General features: G+C 36.8%; 1 pseudogene; it reads left to right on the top strand.

Annotated features, from left to right (window-relative positions):
- The first annotated feature begins 18,812 nt into the window (after positions 1-18,812).
- On the top strand, positions 18,813-20,595 carry LOC143683368 (major vault protein-like; annotated as a pseudogene).
- The last annotated feature ends 1,935 nt before the right edge of the window (positions 20,596-22,530 follow it).

The following is a 22,530-nucleotide window of genomic DNA, read 5'->3' as shown; positions in this document are numbered from 1 at the left end:
ATAATCACTTGCGGAGTTTATTTTTTTAAGTACTGTGTGTTGTTTGTTAATAGATGGGGCTTGGGAATTTATTTTTTAATGACTGCTTCAGGTGATGGGTGCAGCTGGTTATAAAACCTATATTTGGGAGCCTCTATCAGGCAACACAATTGGTTATAACCACAGAGAACTATCGTATTCATATTTATTTTTCTAGTTCACATTAGTGATTACTCTACTGCAACTCAAAATTAGCTTCCAATCAAGAACAACAGTGTTATTTTCAGAATTGTTAAAATGAGAACATATTTTTTCTCAAGGCAATTTTCTTTCATCTAAAAAATGAGTAAATCAGCACCCTTTTATAGTTATGCTCTATTTTTTTTGTTATTCTTGAAACAAGTTTGTTTCTTCATGCCTAGGTTTTCTTTTCATCTTTCAATTTTTGATACCATAGGCCAAATATCATATTAATCCATGAGTCTCTCTGTGACTGAATTAAATTGCTGCATTAACTTCAGAAGAGTCAGTTGATGTTTGAGCCTCAGCAGGAATCCCAATTCTCACCCAAATGGACATGCCTGTATCAGGGTATGGACACATTTTTACTAACAAAGTTAATAAACAAAGAACAAATTTTAATCTAATTCAAAGTAATATTTCCTCTTTGTGCATCTGTGAGAAAACATGTGTGGAAATACCAACTCATTTCAACAATCATATCACCCCACGTGTTTCTTTGTATAAGGAGTATAGTTATGTAACCTATGAAACAAACACAGAAAATGTTGGCTTTTTAAAATACATACTTTGCTATTTCTGGGACATTGAGGGTAGATAAATTATTTGGAGAAGATTATTCAACTCTCTTATTTTTTTGTTTTCTTTAGTATCTCATTGCTTTCCAGGGGATAATACAAAAAAGATCTCTGTGTATTTGTGAATAGTTTTATTACCTCATGCTTTAGTTTGCAAATGCTAATGGAATGCAATATACCAGAAATGGGATGGTTTTTATAAAGGCGATTTCAAGTTATGAATTTACAGTTCTAAGGCTATAACAATCTCTAAACCAAGGCATCCAGAGAAAGATACCTTGACTCAAGAAAGATCAGTGGTGTTCAGGACACTTTATCAACTGGGAAGGCATGTGGCTGGTGTCTGCTGGTCCTACGGCTTCTGGTTTCAAACACCATCCCTGAGGCATTTTCTTTCTGCATCTCCAAATGTCTCTGACTGTGTGGGTTCTGAAGCTTTTTCCAAAATGGTTCTCTCTGAAAGGACTCCAGTAAGTGGATTAAGACTCACCCTGAATGGACAGAGACATATCTCCATGGACATCTAATCAAAAGTTCCCACCCACAATTGGGTGGGTCACATCTCCATGAAAACAATAATCAAAAGGATCCACCCAAACTATAGGTCTGCCCTACAAGACAGGATTAGGATAAAAACATGGCTTTTCTGTGATACATAACAGTTTCAAAACAGCACTCCTGGATGAGTCGTTATTGAAAACAGGGCAAGTTATAAAGGTTTTTGTTTACAAAATTAATAGGAGTGTTTCTGAAGAGATTAAATATCCAACAATATGCAGGTCAGCAGAAACAAAACTGAGGACAAAACTTGGCATTTCAAAAATTTATACAGCACAATCATATCTCAAAATAGAGAGTGCTGAATTATATACTTTAGAAGGATTACTAAGTTCAAACAATGCTACAAGGGTGTTCATTTTGTTAATATTATATTGGATTATATTATCTCAAGGCAAGTCAACAGGAGCTCTAATGCCATTAGTATATTTTTAACCATGATTTAACTAATGGTCTAGTCCATTAGCAAGGCACGAACAGTTCTGTGTGAGCAACGCTGCTTTGAGAAATGCCTTGAAGATATTACAAGGCATAGAGTTATAGACTGCATTTTGAAAAATTTGTCCCCTCGCCCCCCTATAATTTCTAAAAGGTAGTAAAAGAGAAAATTTAATATTTGGATAAAATTCTAATGTCCCCTCATTAATTTATCATAAAAGTGAATTTGATTAAGAATCTGGTCTAAAATTCAAGTTTCTCAAAAGGGATTGTTATTATGAAAGTAATTGGAATAAAACAGAGATGTGTATGTATCTGTAAGTGTGTTTGTGTATTTGGGAGTGCATGTACATCTATGTTTGTTAAGTACTTAATAAAAGTCATGATAATAAGTTAAATTACCAGGAATTAGTGCAAATGGTTGAAATGATCAATTATATTGCTGCTATCTGAGAGGAAATACCCCTAACATTCTGGAGAAGGGAAACTAATGAAGAGGGAGAGAAAGGAAATGCTACACTCCAAGATAGTAATAATGGAGCCAGCATTTCCAGAAACAATTGGTCACCCAGAAAGGGCCTCACCTCAGAGGGTGATACACACTCTGTGGGTTTATCACATCTTAGGATCTGATTTTTGTCCTCACATAATAAAATTTTGTTTGTTATTTAGTTCATTTCCAGTTGACTGAGTTATGGAGGATTTTTCCAACTGACTAAACTCTTAATAGTGTATATAATGCATGCATTATTATGCGTTCTAAAATATAATTATTTATATTTTGAAAAGGTAACTTAAGAGGAACAGCATGAAATCACAGCAGAGATAGTCCATGCATAATTTTCATTGTTAGTATCAGTGAACTCTGACAATCTACTAAACCCATCTCCATTTCAGAGATATTTGCTCAGGAAACTTGGTTGATTTTGGTTGATTATGTCACTCTTGACTGGAATATGGCTTGTGACCAGGTGAAAAATGTTAATTTTAAGCTTCCTGTTTTCTGATTCTTTATTCAGACAAAATATAATTCAACTGTATAAGCCTGCCGATGAAATATACCGATGTGCGTATGTTTACTATGAAAAGAATTTTATCATTTGTATTTATATCTCAGTTTCATACTATTAGGAGACACATGCATAATGTTTCAGAACTAGCATAACATATGAGCTTAATAAATATTTAATAATTTTTAAAAAAGAAGTATCCAACTTGCCATTCACAGATTACAGTTAGTTCAGGCTAATTAATTAACTATACAGACTGAAATCAGATTGCCTGAGTTTGAATCTAGTTACTCCAAGTTTTTCAACCCTGGGAAAATTACTTTACTTGTCTAAGCCTCATTTTTCTCATTTTTCTTGTCTGTAAACAAGACTAATGAAACTTCTATTTCATAGAATGCTTTTTGTGTGTGTGTGCATGGGCATGCACCAGGAATCGAACATAGAATGTTTTTTGAAAGGCTTTGCCAAATGCCTGGTACAGGGAAAATTCTCAATATGTTTTAGCTACTAATATCGTTTAAGGGAAATTTATTTAACAGATGGTTGATTGCATTTATTACATGTTGTTTTCCCCTGATAGTTTAATTTTCAAGGAGTAATTGTCTTTAAATTTTCTGCAGACATTTCTATCCTTTTCCACTCCTGCCCCCAACTAAAGAACCACCTACAAGAACCAAATTGAAAAAAAAAAACACAACTAAACTTGTTTGGAAATATTAGTCAAAGTGAATTGGCTGTAAACCATCAACAAAAGCTATCTGACATCAAGGCAGGTCAGTATTGATGGTAAAATGCTGAGATGTAATTCATCTTAACAAATACCTATTAAGAGCCAACTAGGTGCACACTAGTGTGCTAGAAAAAGAAGGAAATAATTGAATTTATTGATTACTACTCTAAACACCCTTGTGCTGAGCACAACATACATCATCTTATTTAAGTCCTCACAATATACTGTGGAGTTGGTATTCTTATTTAAGTAAAGGTTCCAAGTTAATCCATGCTTTTTCTGCTAAACATTCCTACTTGGTAATGTGGGAGAAGATTGAATGAATTAAGGAAGGGATTTGGATAAAACTTTCTAATATGCACAGAATGGTAGCATTAGACTGTTGGTTTATAAACATTTAACTTTAGCAGATGGACCCAATAATAAAATAAAAGTTCAACACATAAAATAGACATAAGTGAGAGATGCTTTGATTGAAATAGTGTGTAGTAGACTTGAAAACCACCTTGCTCCTTTTCCTTCTCCACCTCACCATGGTAGCAGCCCCCATTATCCCCTCAGTATACATTCCTGGGGACTCAGAGATGGGTTTCAAAACAACCCTCCCAAGTTACAAACATACAGGACTCTGAGCCCAAGGAATGTTAAGTATACAGTTGTTCAATTTCCTGATTGCATTTTTCTGGAGAGTTAGGTGTGTGGTCAAGGGATTTTTATTTCATTCTGCACTTAAGGTATGTTTCATAGCAGAAAGGAATCATGTTGACCAAAGTTTCTTGAATGAGGCATGTATAGCAGTTGTATATTTAGCACTTCTTGTTTGGATAATGGAATGTATTTAAAATTTTTAATGCATGAACCTTGTAAACTATTATTATCTCATTATAATGATTAATATATCACTTGGAATGGGGGCAGGTCTTACATGGCCTGCATGATGACAGTGAGATGACAGGTTCAGGAAGGGGTTAGTGGGGCTGGTGGTGGTCGGTGGGGGTGGTGAGGCTCATCAGCACAGACAAATTCTGCAGAAAATTCTGGACAGAGGTGCTGATTTGCATGGTAAAGGTATTGACTACATACGGGAGTATGGAGAAAATAGAACTCAATATATTAAGTACAATGGGAGCCAGTTTTCTCAATATTGAGGAAGGGACATAAAGATATAGAAAGGTAGAAGGATAAAATAAACCCTGTGGGGCTGTATTGGAAATGGAGCTATAAATGTGAACTCATTATTTATTTTATATGTGTTATATATATGCACATTTATATATTATACTCTTATTATATACATTATATAATATTATTTTTATATGTGTCTACATGTAGAAAATGATACTGAGTATGTGTCTGCTGAAGGGTCCTAGAAGCAATGACACACCAGTAATCATGAGCACGCCTAGCACTTGGATCTTGGTTTCTAAATACCTGTTCTTGACTAACAGGAAGGAGAGTACTTTGAGGATATGCCTGAGTTCAGATCTGAGGCAGGGAGAAGCCTGCAAAAATGAGAAAATGTTCAGGGAATGATGACAGCATGACAAAATAAATCAGGATTGGACTTAAAGAGGGTCCTACTTGTCAACATCTGGGAAAAAATTTATAATAATGGATTTTAATCCATTGGATAAAATAGGAAGCCCTGAGTCCATACTTATATGAATAAATTAATGAATAAAAAATAATTGGGCAAGAAGGAAAAATTCTACCTTACAAACTAATAAATATAGAAGAAATGCTGGATTCAAAAATCAGTTTGGCAGGGTGCATGGGTGGTTCAGTGGTAGAATGCTTGCCTTCCATGCAGGTGACCTGGGCTTGATTCCCAGACCATGCACCCCCCCCAAAAAAAAATCAGTTTGGCAATCACTATAGTAATAATTGTTTTAGGTATGTACCACTGGGGAATATCAAACTATTGGGTAAAAATTTGATGAGAAACAGGATATTGACACAGGATACTTAGGGGAAAGATGGCTTTATATCTGTAACATTCTTTCAAAAGATTCACAAAGCTAATATATATTTATGTATAATTATATATTTATGAAAAAGAGAGAAAATGAGAGAATGATGTTGTCATAACACAAATATAGGAACATGTTTAAAATTATGGAATCTGAATGAAGAGTCCAAGGCAGTCCTGTGTACAATTCTTGAAAGTTTTCTGTTTGAAATTATTTCAAAATATTACATTTAAGAATGAATATATTGTGTGCAATAATATTTGATTTATTAAAGTTAGACATTCAAAATTCGAAATTCTTCTTAAGGAAGAACGTATAAGTTCAGGATAAAAATCTTAATATTCCATTTATAAATCTAATACATTTTAACAATCCCTTTTAGGGGATTTTAAACAATACTTTATTCCATTTATACATCTCACCTTCAAATATTTTAAATGACACATGAATTTTTATATGTAGCCTCTTTTAAAGTTGGTTGACTACTCTAAAAATGAAGCAATTTTTATAAATTTAATTAACAAATGTATTTGTATAATCATTTTTAAATGATCCAAAATAATATAAACACTTGTTTAGATTTCTACTTAAAATCAAAAATATGTATCAATTACTCTAGTACTCAATTTGTATCAATTACTCAATTCCCATTTTAATAGAAAATACCAAGTTACCTTATCTTAATAAGTCAGATTCGCTTTAAACTTAAAAATTTTAAGATCTACACAAAGTGCAAAAACAGAAAACCATGATTTTACTATTTTAACAAGACTTCACTTAATGCTAAGTCTTGCTGGCTCTAAAAGATAAGTACCTAAAGAAAATAATTACATCATCAGAAACAATTTGGGAGACAGTTCTGTGACAGTGAGTTCCTAAAATTTGTAATCTCCCTCCTCATGGTACGAGAATTGTTGAGTTTTGTGACCCACACAATACAGCAGACATGATGTCTGGCAATCTACTAGATTTTAAAAAATACTGAAGGCTTCAACTTGATTGTTCGTTCTCTCTGTCCATGTTGGTTCACACTCAATGGGGGAAGCTGGATGTTTTGTTATCAATGAAAATAGTCATCTCTGTGGAGAGGCTCATATGGTGAGGCACTGAGATCTCCACTTAATAGCCAGTGAAGAACTGACACCTGCCAACAACCATGTGAGTGAGCGTGAAAGTCCAACACCAGTCAACCCTCCAGATTACTGCAGTCCTAGCCAACAACATGGCTGCAACCTCATGAGAGAGTCTGAGTCTGAACCACCTAGCTAAGCCTCTCCCAGTTTCCTGACCTCCAGAAGATGTGTGATACTTTAAAGGTGAATGTACCCCAGAAAAACACATTCTTAAATCTAATCCATTCCTATTGGTGTGAATCCATTATAAGGAGGACCTTTTGACGAGGTAGGTTACTTCAGTTTAAGAAGATGTGGCCCAACTCGATCAGGATGGGTCTTAATCCTATTACTGGGGTTCGTAAGAAGCAGAGTGAACTTCAGACAGAATGCCACAGAGGAAGCAACCAGAAGCTGAGCACCAATAGAACCTGGAAGAGAAGAGAGAGACCAAGAGGTACTGCCAAGTGTCTTGCCATGTGACAAACTAAGAACCAAAGATCACTAGAAGCCAGCTCCAGAATGCCACAGACTTTCTTTTAGCCTCAAAACCATAAGCTAAAAAATGTCTGTTGTTTAAGTCAACCCATTTCATGGCATTTCCTTAAGCAGCCTAGGAAGTTAAGATACTGGATGATGTAAGAAATGTCTTTTTCAGCTGCTGCTAAGTTTGGTTTAAAATGTTTGATGTAGCAATAGATAAATAATGTACTTTTCCATGCAAATTTTCTGGGTTTGCTGCCTCAGTTACTGAGGTTTACTAACTGGCCCAAAAGGTAAAGCTGGTTTGTGATTGAATTTTTGTTTTCAATGTTCATAGGATGCACTGAATCCTAGGTATAGTTCACATCAGTGACCCAGTTATTTAAAGATAGAGATGGTCATATAAACTACCTGAGAATCAAATTCTAGGTCACCTAATTATTCCTTCTAATAGCAAAAGAGGCAAACCTTGTTGAGCCTGTTTCTACTCATTTGATTGGACTTTGTATTTATTTGGCTGTAAAGGTATGAGTATACTTTCTGACCAAAGTCTAAAGACCTGTGGTCTTGAAGATATCTTGCAATGTTTTTTTTCATATACTTTCTGCCTGATAGCAACATATAACTATCAAAGATTTTAAATTACATTCAATGGAATTCTGAATATCTCTCATGGTTTTCCACTTAGTCACAACTTCTAGTATTATTCTTTTTATTTTTCCTTAGTGCAGTCTTTCTTGTCTTATCTCCATGACTTTGTTAACTTCATTAATTTAGTCTGAAGTGGCTTTTCCCTCTAGCTCTGTCAGGTGTTCTCTCGTCAATTATTCACAATCACATCTTTGGAATCTTCTTGTCAACCACACTTTTTCCAATAAGACATGTCCTTCTGAGCTTCTAAAATTTGTTTTTTGTAATGAAAAATAAGCATTTAACAACACTTTGCACTTTCCCTTATGCATCGGCTTGCATTTTAACAATACTTTCTGTGAAGAGTACAGTCCATATAAGATTCCCTTTGCATCCTTCATAGCATTTAATAGTATTTAGATTGAAAGGATATAATTCCACTGAGTCACTTTAATGTGTTTATAATTGTTGAATAATGACAGCAATTTGTTTTATGGGAATTCACTATTGCTGTTAAGCTCTAAAGCAAAATTACACAAAATTCAATACCAGAATGTCTAGAGAAGTGTGGTTAATGGCAATTAATGTGAATTTTTGTGGTGTTGTTTCTTAAAACAAACATGCTTCATTAGATATTTTGTGGATGGCACCAAGTTTGAGCACTCAGAAGCTAGGAATGCATAATATGTGGTATGTTTTTGGTAAAGGAATGTTTAATAGATGACATAATTAATAGCAGCTCAGGGAAATGCATAACGCTGAGTGAGAAATATACAAATAAAAACATTCTCCAGACTTTTAAAAATTGCTCTGTATTAAAAGTTTAACATGCATTGCTTCTTGAGATTGGTATAGACATATCTACTAATTAGTTTTCCAGAGTAAAGCTAAAAATCCTGAATTGTAGAATTTTTCCATTCTTTAGAGCTGTAGATTTTCAGAATTGCAAACAGCAATATAGAAGAAATATCCTTATCACCTAGCTTATGGTAAATAAACACAGACTATTTTCATTTCTACATGTACATGGAAAATACTTTTGCATTTAGAAAGATTGAAACAATTTTTTTCCACATTTCCTGAAGTCGCTTAAAAGTAAAACTACAAATTTACTTCATTAATTTCACATTATTCCATTATTTGAATCTTTATTTTAAAAAAAGGAGAATTAGCATGTTATGGTATTGTAGCCTCATTTTTTGCACACAACTGAAAATTTGCCATTTGCTCAGATTTGCTGTTGTGTAAATAAAACCTAAGTGTGTGATTCTGAAACTATGTTAGGATAGAAGGAACTTCAATTTGCAATATACTGCTGAGCCAAAAAGCAAAAGGAAAAAAAGAAAAATTCGTAGGTTATTTTGTAGAGCACAATAGTAAAACATTTGACTTACTGCAAAACTCTTTCTGGATATTTTGTGCATCTAGTGTAGTGTCTGTTTAGATCTCTTGATTATTTCATGCAATAAAATAAGTATTTTTCTTTCCATACAAAACTGAGAAGCTGTGGGTAAAACCTCAACGAATAAAATAAGGTGCTATTTCTATTTATTCTGAAGAGAACAGTATTGAAAAATACTTTGTTTTTTGTAGTAGAGGTGCCATGACAGCCCAGCTCTTAGTGACTACTCACAATATCTTTTTGGTGTTCAATAAAGGAGAAATGAAGAAATAAAGTTGTCATTTTCTTGGAGTTCTAGCTAAGTGTTCATTCCCACGGCAAATATAAAGCATGCTTTTTTGGGAACACTCTCAATTGGAATGAAATGTTCGGTCTAGTCATAGAAAGATGGATGGCCTAAAGAGTTTTTGCTTCACTAGGTCTCCGAACAACACCAGTAGTGTATGTGCCTATTTGTCCTTTATTAAAACTTCAAAGAGATTTTCTTCTGACACTGTATGCTACTATTTTGTTGAAAGTTTTTCACAAGTTCACACTGGGATCAGCATGCATCGGAATTCACGTCTAGAGTCCTTGGACCTTGTATTCATTTTCCAGTTATGGAAAACAACTGGTTGCAAAATAGCATTGAACACAAAGAAAAGAGATGATGGCTAATCAAAGTTTAGTTCCATTGTTTCATCTGGGATTCTGACACAACTCAGTTAACTTTCCAAGGGCAGAGAGGGTCACAATACATTCTCACCCTGAATATATTTCCTCATCCTATCTGTCACTGCTCTTCCAGCTTTTCGATTTTACTTTTTCTTCTCACCTCTTTCTTTTCCAATTTACCAGTCTGTTTTGCAAACCTTTAGTAGAGTCCTATCTCCCATTAGATAGAAACCAAAGACTATCCTTTCTCTCATAAGGCTCTATGTGTTTCAAGAGGTTTTATGAGTGTTTTCTAACTTCATTTTTACCTTTCCTTCCTATCACAGTATTCCTAAAGTCAAACCATAACAAGCTGCTTAAAATTGCTAGGACATATCTGACCTTTTGACACCTTCCAAAGATTGTCCTTCTTCACACTTGGCAAATTTCTATTCATTCTTGAACACAAACCCTTCCTACTCTGCCCAGAACTAATGTCTTATGTATCTGCTAATTATTATAATCACTGAATTATTATTTTTTTCTATCCATCTCTCTCCTGTTGTATAATCCTCGAGAACAGGAATCATGTCCTATTCATATTTGCATCCTATACCCAGTTACCTAAATACAGTGCCTGGCATATCTACACACTCAATAAATGTGACTGGATTGAAAAGTATAGAGCATTTTCTTCCATATCCTTGATGGCTGGGTCTCTCCTAGCTAGCAAGCCATATTAGGAATCTATTTATACATAATATAATTTTCTTTCATTTTCAATCTTTTGATGCTCTAGCAATTCTTTTCGTTTTCTCCTAAATTATATAAATTCTATGACTTGAATATTAATGTCTTTCTACACATAAACTCAGGTATTTTATAACATGCCTTATTGGAACAAACCTGAATACAAGGGAATAATTTTAAAAGATCTATTGCTACTATACTCGACCCCAAAGTCCATTTGCAACCCATAAATATTGAATGGGAAATGGTTAAGCAGTAAAATATCTGAGATATTGTACGCAGAATATTGTTTCACAAAGGAAATACTGGAGTGCCCATTTTTCTACTTTCACCATTAATCCGATTTCAGTATCTTTTCTTACCCTACAAAAGTAATAAAAAATATATCTCCCATTGACCCAATGTGGTCAGAACACTGAGGCAGCTGGGCAGAGAACATAGCAATGCATAGTAGAAAAGAAAAGAAAACCAGAAGCCACTGAAATACAAAGAGAAGCAATTTCCTTGTAATAGGTAAGCAGCAGGTTTTTATCATATAACATATTAGGAAAAGCAACCTCTCTTAAATGCAATTGATAAAAATATAATTTAAAGTACAGTTCATTTAAATTCATGGACCAAGACTTAGTATTTCCTTAAATAATAATAAAGGCTCTGGTTTAAGTAGTCAACAGGGCATCAGAGAAAACAAGTAGCATCAGCCACATAGAAAAAGATAATCAGCACAAAACTAAAACAAGATAAATCAAGATTGTGCTGTAGTCAGACAATATATTTGGTTCAGGGCCTTCACAAATATTGAATTTTGAGTTGCAAATTTATATCAGAATTTCCTGTCTAGACTACATTGCCTGTTAAATATATTTATGTCTGTGTTAACTATATAGTATGAGTTCAAGACATTGTGAACTTTACGTATTTGCTTTACTAAGAGAGTTCTTCAGTTTATGCTTGTTCATGTTCTAACAAATATTATACTTGGTTTCCATATTCATCATAGATGCTAAGGAACGAGCCATTATGTGAAGATGCAGAAAATCTAAAAAGCAGATCCCCAAATTAAAGAAAAGAAACAACAGAGGGTGGGCCATGGTGACTCAGTGGCAGAGTTCTCACCTGTCTTGCCAGAGACCCGGGTTCAATTCCCGGTGCCTGCCCATGCAGAAAAAAAAAGAAATCAATATCATCAGTCTAAAGACTCTTGGTGGAAAGGCAAGCATTTTGACATATCTCAATGTGTTCTGAAATTATCACTATATACAATATGTGGTTATCATTAATTTGCATCTTACTGAACCTGAGATACCAGCAAAGGGTAGACTGCAGTTTAGTAAACACAACCAAAGAAAAAATTTCAGAACAGAATTTTGTACCATTTATAAACAAGAAAGTTAAAAAAAGACATTTTGGTGCTTTAATAGGCAAACCGCGGCTGTCTTTCAAAGCAGTATTTCTAAACGTGTTTTCTGTTGAACATCATTCCCATTAGAATACATGGTCTGTTAAAAAAGGATCCCACAGCCAAATACCTAGGAAACAATACTGGAATTTTGTCTGAAAATTATTTTAGTTTTGCTTATGGAATCTAAGAAAATAAACTTCATCCTTCATTCAAAAAGCCACTCCACAATATGAATGAAGCTGATCTTGATAGGACTAAGGTAGATGAGAATACAGGGTAAAGGATGATATCGTCCATTATTTTAAAACTTCAACTTCTGAGTGAGACGAAAGGGAGCAATGTTTATTGGGTGCAAAATTTGTATTTTAGGTAGTGCATTTCTTAATTTAGCTTGTATGGTCAGTTTGGTTGAACACATAAGTACATAGAATCTTGAATAGGGTGTGAGATTTTGTTGGTTTGTGCAGTAGTATGATGTCCTGATAAATCCCAGAGAGATTTGGGCAGTAACTGAAGAGGTATTTGCAAAGTTCCCTTAGGGAACTGGGGAGAAAGGAAGAAATAGTCAACTTTCCCATTTGGAGAATTTCTGATATTCTTGCAAGCAATGGGGACAACCAAATCAATAGGCCAAGCCCTCAATCTTGGGATTTGCCCCTATGAAACTTATTCCTGCAAAGGATAGGCTAAGCCTACTTAAATTAGGAGTCACCCACAGAGAACCTTTTCTGTTGCTCAGATGTGACCTTTCTCACTAAGCCAACTCAGCAGGTGAACTCACTGGTGTCTCTCCTACATGGGACATGACTCTCAGGGGTTTAAGTTTCCCTGGCAGTGTGGGACAGAAATCCCAAGATGAACTGGGACCTGGCATCAAGGGATTGAGAAAGCCTTCTTGACCAAAAGGGGAAAAAGAGAAAGGAAACAAAATAAAGTTTCAGTGACTAAGAAATTTCAAACAGAATCAAGAGGTTATCTTGGAGGTTATTCTTATGCATTATATAGGTATCTCTTTTTAGTTTATGGTGTGATGGAGTGGATGGAGGGAAGTACCTGAAACTGTTGAACTGTGTTCCAGTAGCCTTGATTCTTAAAGACAATTGTATAACAATATAGCTTTTGCGATCTGACTGTGTATTAAGAAAACCTTGTGTCTGATGCTCCTTTTATCCAGGATATGAACAGAAGAGTTAGAAAATATGGATACAAAATAAATAGTAGGGGGGACAAAGGGTAAAATAAATTGGGTAGATGGAAATATTAGTGGTCAGTGAGTGGGAGGGGTAAATTGTATGGTATATATGAGTTTTTTCTTTTAATTTATTTCTTTTGAAGTGATGCAAATGTTCTAAAAAATGATCATGGTGATGGCTGTACAACTATATTATGATATTGTGAGCCACTGATTGTACACTGTGCATAAAATGTGTGTGTGAAGATTTCTGAATAAAAATATTTAAAAAAAGAATAGATATACTTAGCCACTGGAATAAATGTACCAGTTATTCCATGAATTTGGCATGTCTTATTGTTGGTATTAAAAGAAAAGTGGAAATCCTTAAAAACCAATCAGTATGGATAGAGACTTAAAAAGCTTCCCTGCTTTCTAGGGAGAATTGCAATAATTAAAGCCACTTATGGAAACTTATGGATGAAGAAAATTCATTGTCAATCAATTCCTTATTTAATGCACCTGTATGGCCTGTAATACAGATGATAGACTCTGGCATAAAAACAAAAAAAAGTCACTCCAATACTATACAACATTAGAAAAAGTTGCTTTTCTTTTATGCAATTAATTTAAAAAATATTTTAGGTAGACAATTCAAACTCATGAATCTAGATTTAGTATTTCCTCAAATAAGGTCCAGGCTTCGGTAATCAACATCTCATTAGAGAAAAAAGCCATTGCTTTCTTCTCTCTTATTTTATTCTCTTATAAAATCAGTTCTACTTGAAGTCCTCCTCTCTTAAAGTGGTTTGAGAACTTTTCGTTTAAACTTTTGAAAACTCTAGTTAGTCATTTTTCCTCTTTAAGTATGTTGATTATACCAGTGGCTTTAATTATCAATTCTTTTAAACAGCTAAAAATAAAAATAAAAAGCATTTTCCCATTCTTCAGAATTTTAATGGTTTCAATTTATTTCAAGAAACAAGTGTAGCACTGGGCAAGCTCTAATTTACCATCTCTGCGTATGCCCTAATTCACTTCTACTGTTTTTTTAGCCCCTGCATTGCTCGTGCCGTTTTACAGTCTAAGCACAGAGGTAGCTTTGAGAAGCATTTGGATGAAACATGGTAAGAAGTAAATTGAAATATTGAGCAGCCCAATACCAGAACATCCATATGAAACCCTGGAATCCAACCTCTGGAAAATCTGATGACCTTGTGAATCGACATGAAACATTAAAAAAGGAGGTTATACTCCCAAAGACAAGCCATCTTCTGCTGTGAAACATTGGCCTTTGTTCATGAGTGTCTTCGTTATGGTGGATTGTTGAGTTTGATGAGGTGAGACTCTTTAATTTAATTCCAAGTACAGCACATTGGCTCCTAATGAGCCAGGTTTTCCCTATTGCCTAATTCACTTTGTCTTTAGTTAGGTGCTTAGGAAGGCCACTACAAGTCCAATAGATTGGAGTACTGAAAAATGGGCCCCATGTGACTTAAGAGAGACAATCTACCTCATTTGTAGAGTTACCATGAAGTTCTCGGCTAACTGGAAGAAAACAGTAAAGTAGCTATAAGCATTTATTTAGTATTTGATTTTTGAGATTCAGCTGTTTTAAAACTTGAAAATAATACCTATGTGAATAAATAGTTCTGCCCATTTGTCTATTATTGCATCAAACACATTTGTTTGAATGGATTTTCACCAAATTCACAGGTTAGTTTTAGGATAGTCTAACTTCAAAAATTAGGCTGCATGGCATACTCAAAATTAACATGGCATGACAGGATAGCACATTTTGCATCTTGCCTAGCATATAGCAAGTGCTCAGTTCCTACCCAATAAGAGCCATCTATTTCATCATTTCTTTCGTTGTTCTTATCCTCATTGTTCTAATAGGCTACAAAATCAACCCGGACTCTTCCAATAAACACCCTCACCCTCTTCAAAGCTTTTCTAGTTTGAGAAAATGTGCATATAAAACCTAATTCAAGCCTTTTGAAATAGTTATTACCCTCATTTGTATTTTCAACTTTATATTGGCAAAGAAAAGGACTCAGGGAAGGGGCAGTCTGAAAGACTAGGTATTCTTTCAAAGATTACTGCCCACATTCTAGCATCCTCACAACTGTATGTACATATATTGAGGACTTTATTTGTAAAATTTTTAAGAATCCTGATTTTGGTTTATTTTTGTTGTTTTTATGCTGTTAAAAGGAAATCAATTGTCCAGGTTTGCAGTACATATAATTTTTACATTTATATGTCAACTTTTCCATCTCAATGAAATCATGACTCAGAAGAATAAGGCAACATGACTCTTGCTGATGAAAAAGTTACTCATAACATTTGTTAACATCTTTCTTTCTGTTTAACCCTAGAATAAAAAGTTCCACCTATCTTATTAGGCTTGTAGGACCTCTCCCCACAGTACATAAGCTATAATATCTGTTTATTTTGTGTTAACATATGTCAAATTCTAGCAAGCTTCTCTAAGTTGGCTCTCTTAGCCCCACTTTTATTTCAGAAAACCACTTCCAAAACTTGATGTTTTTCATAGTGTCCTATTATCTTGTCTCCATTTCAGCTTTCCTTCCACCACAGTTTTCCCCAATACTTATCATACTTATAAACATTTTATTTTATAATTCATGAAGACAACAGCATCTGTTTTTTGATGGTCATGCCCCTTTCTGATTTTTAAATATATATAGCAAGCAAATACCTTTTTACCCTCCTGTGACTTTAGAATTAAGGCACATAAAATGTGCCTTAAAATTGACTGGTATTTTCCATGTTGTATGAATAATTTTATAATGATTTCATAATATTTAAAAAATTTCAATAACTTTCATTCTTCTATCAATCCCTCATCTAAAAAAATCAAATGTTACTAATTCTAAAAGCATAAAAGAGCCACAACCCCTCAGTATCATAAACATGATTATAAGTTCATAAATTCTGTAGAACATAAATAGAGAGTAATTGAGGAAAGGGAAACTGATGGAATGGAAATTACATGCAAGAATCAGTCGCAGTTAAGAGCTATTTAAAAATAAGTCAATTAGATAAAAGAACTTTCCGTCTAAGAGTAAAAGCCAAAGCATATATGAACTTTCTCATCAACTAAAAGTGGAAAGGCCATTATAGCAATGAGGAAGGAACACATTTAAGTGGGCGATTAAGAGTTAGTATGCAGAAGACAGAAATGGTGAAGGTTAATTGCCTTGATGGTAGCAAATAGCAGGACTAAAGATTGTTAACCCTATAGTAAAGGCTGCCTTTGAACTGTCAGTAGTTGTAGTAAAGTCATAAATGGATTTGAAGAGTAAGTTTATGTTTTACTTAGATCATGTTATATGATTTTAGTTCTTCTGCTTGCTTGATAATAAATCTTTTGTATCCATTTACTATTTGGGCACATGTTATTTAATTTTTGCAATTTCTTTTTAGATATAATTTTTAGGCATACCTACCAGAAAATGTGGTATTCTAAATTTAGTATCTAAGTGCTATTCTTATCCGTTTGCTTTACAATTGTAGACTTTTAAGATACTGCAACAAATTTCTAACATTTTGAGAATGCAATCTTCTAATTATTCTACTACCTATATTAGTATACTGCATATGTTTGTATAGTGTTTTACCAAGGTTTTCAAATTTATTGCCTTACTTGATCTTCACAAGGCCCCTTTGGGTAGGCAGAACAGGTGCTATAATCATTGTTTAGCACACAAATAAGGCACAAAAAGAGAACGTGCCATGCTTGAGAATTCATAATAAACTATTTAAGTGGTAGGATTGTAATTAGGATCTATGTCTTCTCTGTTTTATTCAGAATCCTTAACATATCATTGTTATGCCATAAATTCTTTCATGCTTTCTTATAAGTTTTAAAATCTATTTTATTCAGAATAATTTACATAAAATTATGAATTTATGTGGACACATTCCAGTTTCAAACATTCATAATAAGCATTTTGGCAATCAATTTAATATTAAGTTTATTTCCTTAAAATATTCCAGAGCCTCAGTATTTATATGCTAGGAGCATGATATTATGTTTCATTTTATCAAGTTATCCTATTAACATATGAACTTAAAGACAGCAGGGCCTGAGTTTTATAATTTTTTATATTACCTTGTACAGACATTTGTGACCTCTAACACATGGAAGATTGTTCTCCGCCATTATTTATTTTATATGTATTTTATTTTGTGCATATAAAATGATTGAAGAGCTCATAATAAAGGATACATAAACTATAAACAATAAAGCTCAAGTTCAGTTACGAACAATGAATTCTAGGAGTGAAGAAAAGAATATTAACCACAATGAACACTCACTATTAATCAGGCACTCTTCTAAGTATCATATGTGTGAGACTGGATAGCTGCTGTGTTCTAAGCACTGAATTTCTTTATAACAAAAGTAAAACTGGAGAAAAAGAGAGATGGTGAAAGGCAGGACAGAAAAGGAGGAAGGAAAAGAGAGAGGGAGGGAGGGAGAAAGAGGGAGGGAGAGAGAGGGAGAGAGAAAGAGAATCTGATATGATCATAGCTATCTTTTTTTTTCAGAGCTTCCTGCAATACTTCCTGTTTTGAAAGTTTATATGCACTAACATTTAATTGTCACAACAGTCCTATGCATAAGTTCTACTGATGCCTTCATTTGAAATAAGAGGAAAGTGAAGTACAGAATGGTGTAGTAACTCACCTAACTTATATTCTGTCAATGAGTTCTGCTCCAGTTATTTCAAGCTTAACTTTTTATTTAGTCATGCTCTCTCAGTGTTGGAGAATTCTCATTATCAGAAAGCAGAAAGCCCACCAATTCCTCTATGGACAGTTTTTCCTGGCAGGATGTACTCAAGCATTTACTACGTGACATCACAGGCGTAGCAGCTCAGACAGAAAGGGTCCTTTTCTAAGTCTATACTGGGGGCTGGACCAAGGCAAGACTGGTCAGTGCTCCGTGAAATATTAAGTCTTGGAGAAAACTGTCTCCTTTCCATGGGAAATGTCATCAGATCTAGCACGAAATGGCAGCCAGCCAAGTCCTACCAGGAGCCCCTGAATGCAGTGACATGCGCTAGCCGTTGGCGGGCCCTCCAGGCTTCTGATCTGCAGGATCTATCAGGCAAATTACTCCCCTGTGGTCAGAACTCCACCTCAGCTGAGTAGCGCCCCTTGTTGAAGGTAAAGACATCCAGCGCTGTGCAGCCCTTCCGCCACCCATCCTTCCACGGGAGCGCACTCGAGGCTGCGGGCGTCAGAGGCAAGTGCTCCAGGGCCCCAGGAGCTTGCCCGGCAGAGGGAGGCCGTGTCCCTAGGGCCTGGTCGGGTACAAATTTGAGCAGCCTTCTCTGCGGGGCCGGCAGGGGGGCGAAGGCGCTGAGCAGGGCAGAAGTGAGGGCACAGCCGCTCTGGCTCCGCTGCCCATCAGGGTTGTCCCAGAGCTGGCCACCAACTGGCTGAAGAGCTCGTCCCGCAGTCCCGACCGGCGCTGCCCTGTCGCACCAGGTAGGCTCCTGTGGTCGTGGGGACCCGTACACCAGGAGGCGGGAGGGTCAGGCTGGGCCAGGCAGTACCTTCAGGGGCATCGACTCAGTGATGTTCTCCTCCAGGGCGCGCTGGCCGCCTTGGGTCTTCGGCATCACCGTCAGCTCAGCTGGGATCTCCAAGCGCCTCAGCTCCATGCTGAGCACTTTCTCCGAGGCCTGGCTATGCCAGGCACACCGACACCCAAGCTGCTTTCTCTATCGCCTCCAGAGGGGAGGCCGGGAGAGTGTTCCGCTCCCCGAGAGTGGCTGGCCGCCGGAGGTATCGTCTCCTGGCCTGGAGGCCGTGCACACAATTCTGTAGTCAGGACAGGAGGCGGAGGCGCCGGCGGCAGAGGCCAGCGCAGAGGCCGCCGCGCAGGGTGAGAAGGACCTGGGAGTTGCAGTTGGGCCCAGTACTGCTCCAGCGCTGCCAGCCCAGCTCCTGTAGCAAGACCTTGGCGCCTCCGAGGAGGCAGACTAGCGACTCTGCCCCAAAACTGATTATGGCTTCACATCTCTCTTGGTGGTAGGTGTCTCCCTACCCTCTTGCCCCCGCCCCGAATCTGGCCAGGAAGGCACAGTAAGGCACGCATGGAAGTAGAGGGCCTCCAGGATGCCTGCCTAGCGCAGCTGCTGAGCCATGTGTCCTGCATCAAAGAGGCTTGGGTCCTTTCTGGTGTGGGTTTGAGGAGCATTGGATGAAATAGATGAGGCTCCTGCCCAGCTGGGCTATGAGGTCCTCTAGGGCCTGCTGGAAGTGAGAACAGAATGCCTGCTTGGTAGGTTCATGCACCTCAGCCATGTTTGAGGAAGTGCTGGATTTGGTGGGCCCTGTGATCCTCAAGGAAAAGACAGTCCTGCACCTCCAGGCTCTGCTGCACTTCCTAGACTTTATGGGAATGCCCAGCCACACAAGAGAATAACGACTGGTGATGGTGCAGGACACAGAGGCCCATGAACCTGATGTCCACGACAGGTGCCTGGTGTCCTGCCCGTAACCACCCTGGGCCCTTGAAACTACTGTTTGAACCTCCACCCAGATATAAAGAACCAACTCATGCAAAAGTATGTCATCAAGGGAAAGAAGTCTTCCTTTAGCCCCAGGAAAGCCTGAAACAGACATCCAGGACTTATATGTGCTGTCCAAGCAGCAAGTCCTGCTGCTGAGGGCTCTGCAGTCCCTGAAGAGGAGAAGGTCTTGCTGGAGGACAGCAGTGTGTATGTGTAGTCAGTGAGGACTGTGGACACCCTGCAGTACAGTGTCCACCTGGACATCGAGAGCACCACCGATTTCCAGTAGGCAATTCTTAAGCATGAGGCCCAGAGACTAGAACAAGAAGCCCATGGTCGACTTGAGAGACAGAAGATCTTGGGCCAATCAGAAGTTGAAACAGCTCTCAGGGAACTTTCTGCACCCACTGAGCACAGCCTGGAGAGCACGAAGATAACAAAGGCCAAGGCTGAGTCCTGCACAGAGGCAGTGTGATTGAAGGAGAAAGCTCTATGCTGCAGTCCAAGCTGAAAACAGAGGTCTTGGCCATTGACCGGCAGAATCCCAGCAGGTGCAGAAGTGAGAAGCTGGAACTGGTCTATATCCGGGCCCAGCTGGGGCTGGAGTTGAGCATGGCCCAGCAGCTGGCTCAAGTAGAGGGGAAGAAGTTCAACCTGATGATGGAGGCCCGGGGCCCCAGCACCATCAGGGACCTTGCTGTGTGGCTGGGCAAGAGATGCAGGTAAAACTGCTCCAGAGCTGGGCCTGGAATCAGTCCTCATCACCAATGACTTTGCTTCCATCATCCTCTTCAACACAGCCTTGGGTCGTCTGGGGTGGGGTTCTGAGGTTCAGCTCCCAGACAAAAAGATGGCAGGTGGGTCTGGCCTCCAAGAAGGCTCGTGTTTGAGGTCCCCTCCTGCCCCTCAAGCTCTCTGCTGCTCAAGGACCTCTCTGTCCTGCACTGACAAATAAAACTGCATTTCTGGGCAAAAAAAAAAAAAAAGGCCTTGATGGTAATTTTACAGGCATTTTGAGAATTTTTCACATTTATTTGTGCCTTATATATATTATTTTATATATATATAAATATATATATACGCACACGCATATATGTGCATACTTTTTTTTTCTTAATTTTGTTTTCTTTTTCCTTTTAATACTATATTATACCCATATTACTCTATAAATACATTTGTTTCTAAGGGCAATCCAGAGTATTATCAGAAAGAAAGAATTTCCCTACATGAGTGAAATATTACTGTATCCTTTATTGTGATTCAGATAAGGAACAGTTTAAAAGGATTTGGGGATATTTTGTTTTAGTATTCAGACTCTCCTATCCTAAATATAAAACCACAAAAATTGACTGCAAAGATTATCATTCTGTCAAATAACCCTCTCTCCTTAACTGATTACAAATTTTATTTTATTTACTTATTTATTTATTTTTTTGTATACCGTATGGCAGGGTCACATTTCGTTATTTTTCCACATGAATATCCTGTTATTGCAGCACCATTTGTTGAATTTTAGTTTGTTTTTTGTTTATTTTGCTTGTTTGTTTGTTTTTAGGGAAGTGCATGGACTGGGAATTAAACCCGGGTCTCCCACAAGAGAGGCCCAAATTCTACCACTGATTTTTTTATTACTGCCACTACTACTACTATACTTTACCACTGACAGTATTCCAGGTCTTTTTATTAATACAAAAATTCAAATGTTTAAAAATCTCTAGACTTGAAGAACAAAAAAAACATAAAACTACTAAAGCCTTTCCATGGCTCAGCACATTAGGCATGGAAAAGAAAATACTGAATTATTGTGACTATTTCTAGGTAATATTTTAAAGCAAGATATTCACCATATAACAAACTACAGTCACATGACCTAATGAACATTTGCACAAACTTCTAATGACTTCCATGCTTTCTGCCATGGTCCCCACAGCTAAAGATTTATCGTTATGACTTAACTCCATCCAGAGTTCATTCTCAGCCTCTGGCCCGGTAGCCCAGTCTCAGCTACTCCCTCCCCTATCCCTGAGCTCTGGTGTGCTGCCTCGTGGCCACTCCCCTTTCAGTCCAGAATGTTTGGACACAGATACTCCTCATATCACAGAATCTCCTGTGCTCACTTGCTCCATGGTGTTGAAATCACTTTGCTGCCAGAGTTACGTGAATAAGTCTAAGTTGACCTATGCTGCTTTTACCACTTCCCAATCATTTGTTATCTCTGAACAAATAGAAGCAACATTAGTAAGCCACTGTCCCATGGGGGAACAAGACGATGCTAGATCAGGGATAACTAGAAAGGGAATACATGTAGCACAGGTTATTGAGGAATAGGGAAAAAAGGAGACATTTCCTACTGCCCTCTCAGCACTTTGTGGTGGTATAGCATGACCACATTTTCTCCCACTGTTTTTATTGGCCAAAAGATGCTCTATAATATGTCTATTATTTTATTGATGAGCTTTTAGATTTTTTCCAATGTCTTATTCTTTCAATAAAATGTAAATATAATCACCATAAATAAATTTTTAGCTTTTCCTTAATTTCCTTAAAATAAATTAAGATATGGAATAAATGAGAGTGTGTTATATCTGAGGGTCTTATTTCCAAACACCCCCACTAAAGTTCAGCCAGCCTCTACCATCAGTGTATTATAATCAACCATATGAAATTTTGGTATTCAAAATTTTGGGCTCATAAAAATGGCAATTTCATATTATATTGAGTGTATATCATAGTATATGTAATAACACGGTATTATAATTTGCTTCACCTACTTTTGTCCAAGTGGTTTTTGCTATATTTATTTATCTGTAAAAGTTCTTTAAGAAGTTTATCCTATCGTCATTCCAAATGAGATAATTATTTGCCTATGATTTTTGTTAATTTATGAATA

This window comes from Tamandua tetradactyla, chromosome 5 (assembly GCF_023851605.1).
Source record: "Tamandua tetradactyla isolate mTamTet1 chromosome 5, mTamTet1.pri, whole genome shotgun sequence".
In the NCBI taxonomy this organism is placed as follows: domain Eukaryota; kingdom Metazoa; phylum Chordata; class Mammalia; order Pilosa; family Myrmecophagidae; genus Tamandua; species Tamandua tetradactyla.
Note: the sequence above shows the minus strand (reverse complement) of the source record. Positions and strands in the feature narration are given on the sequence as shown.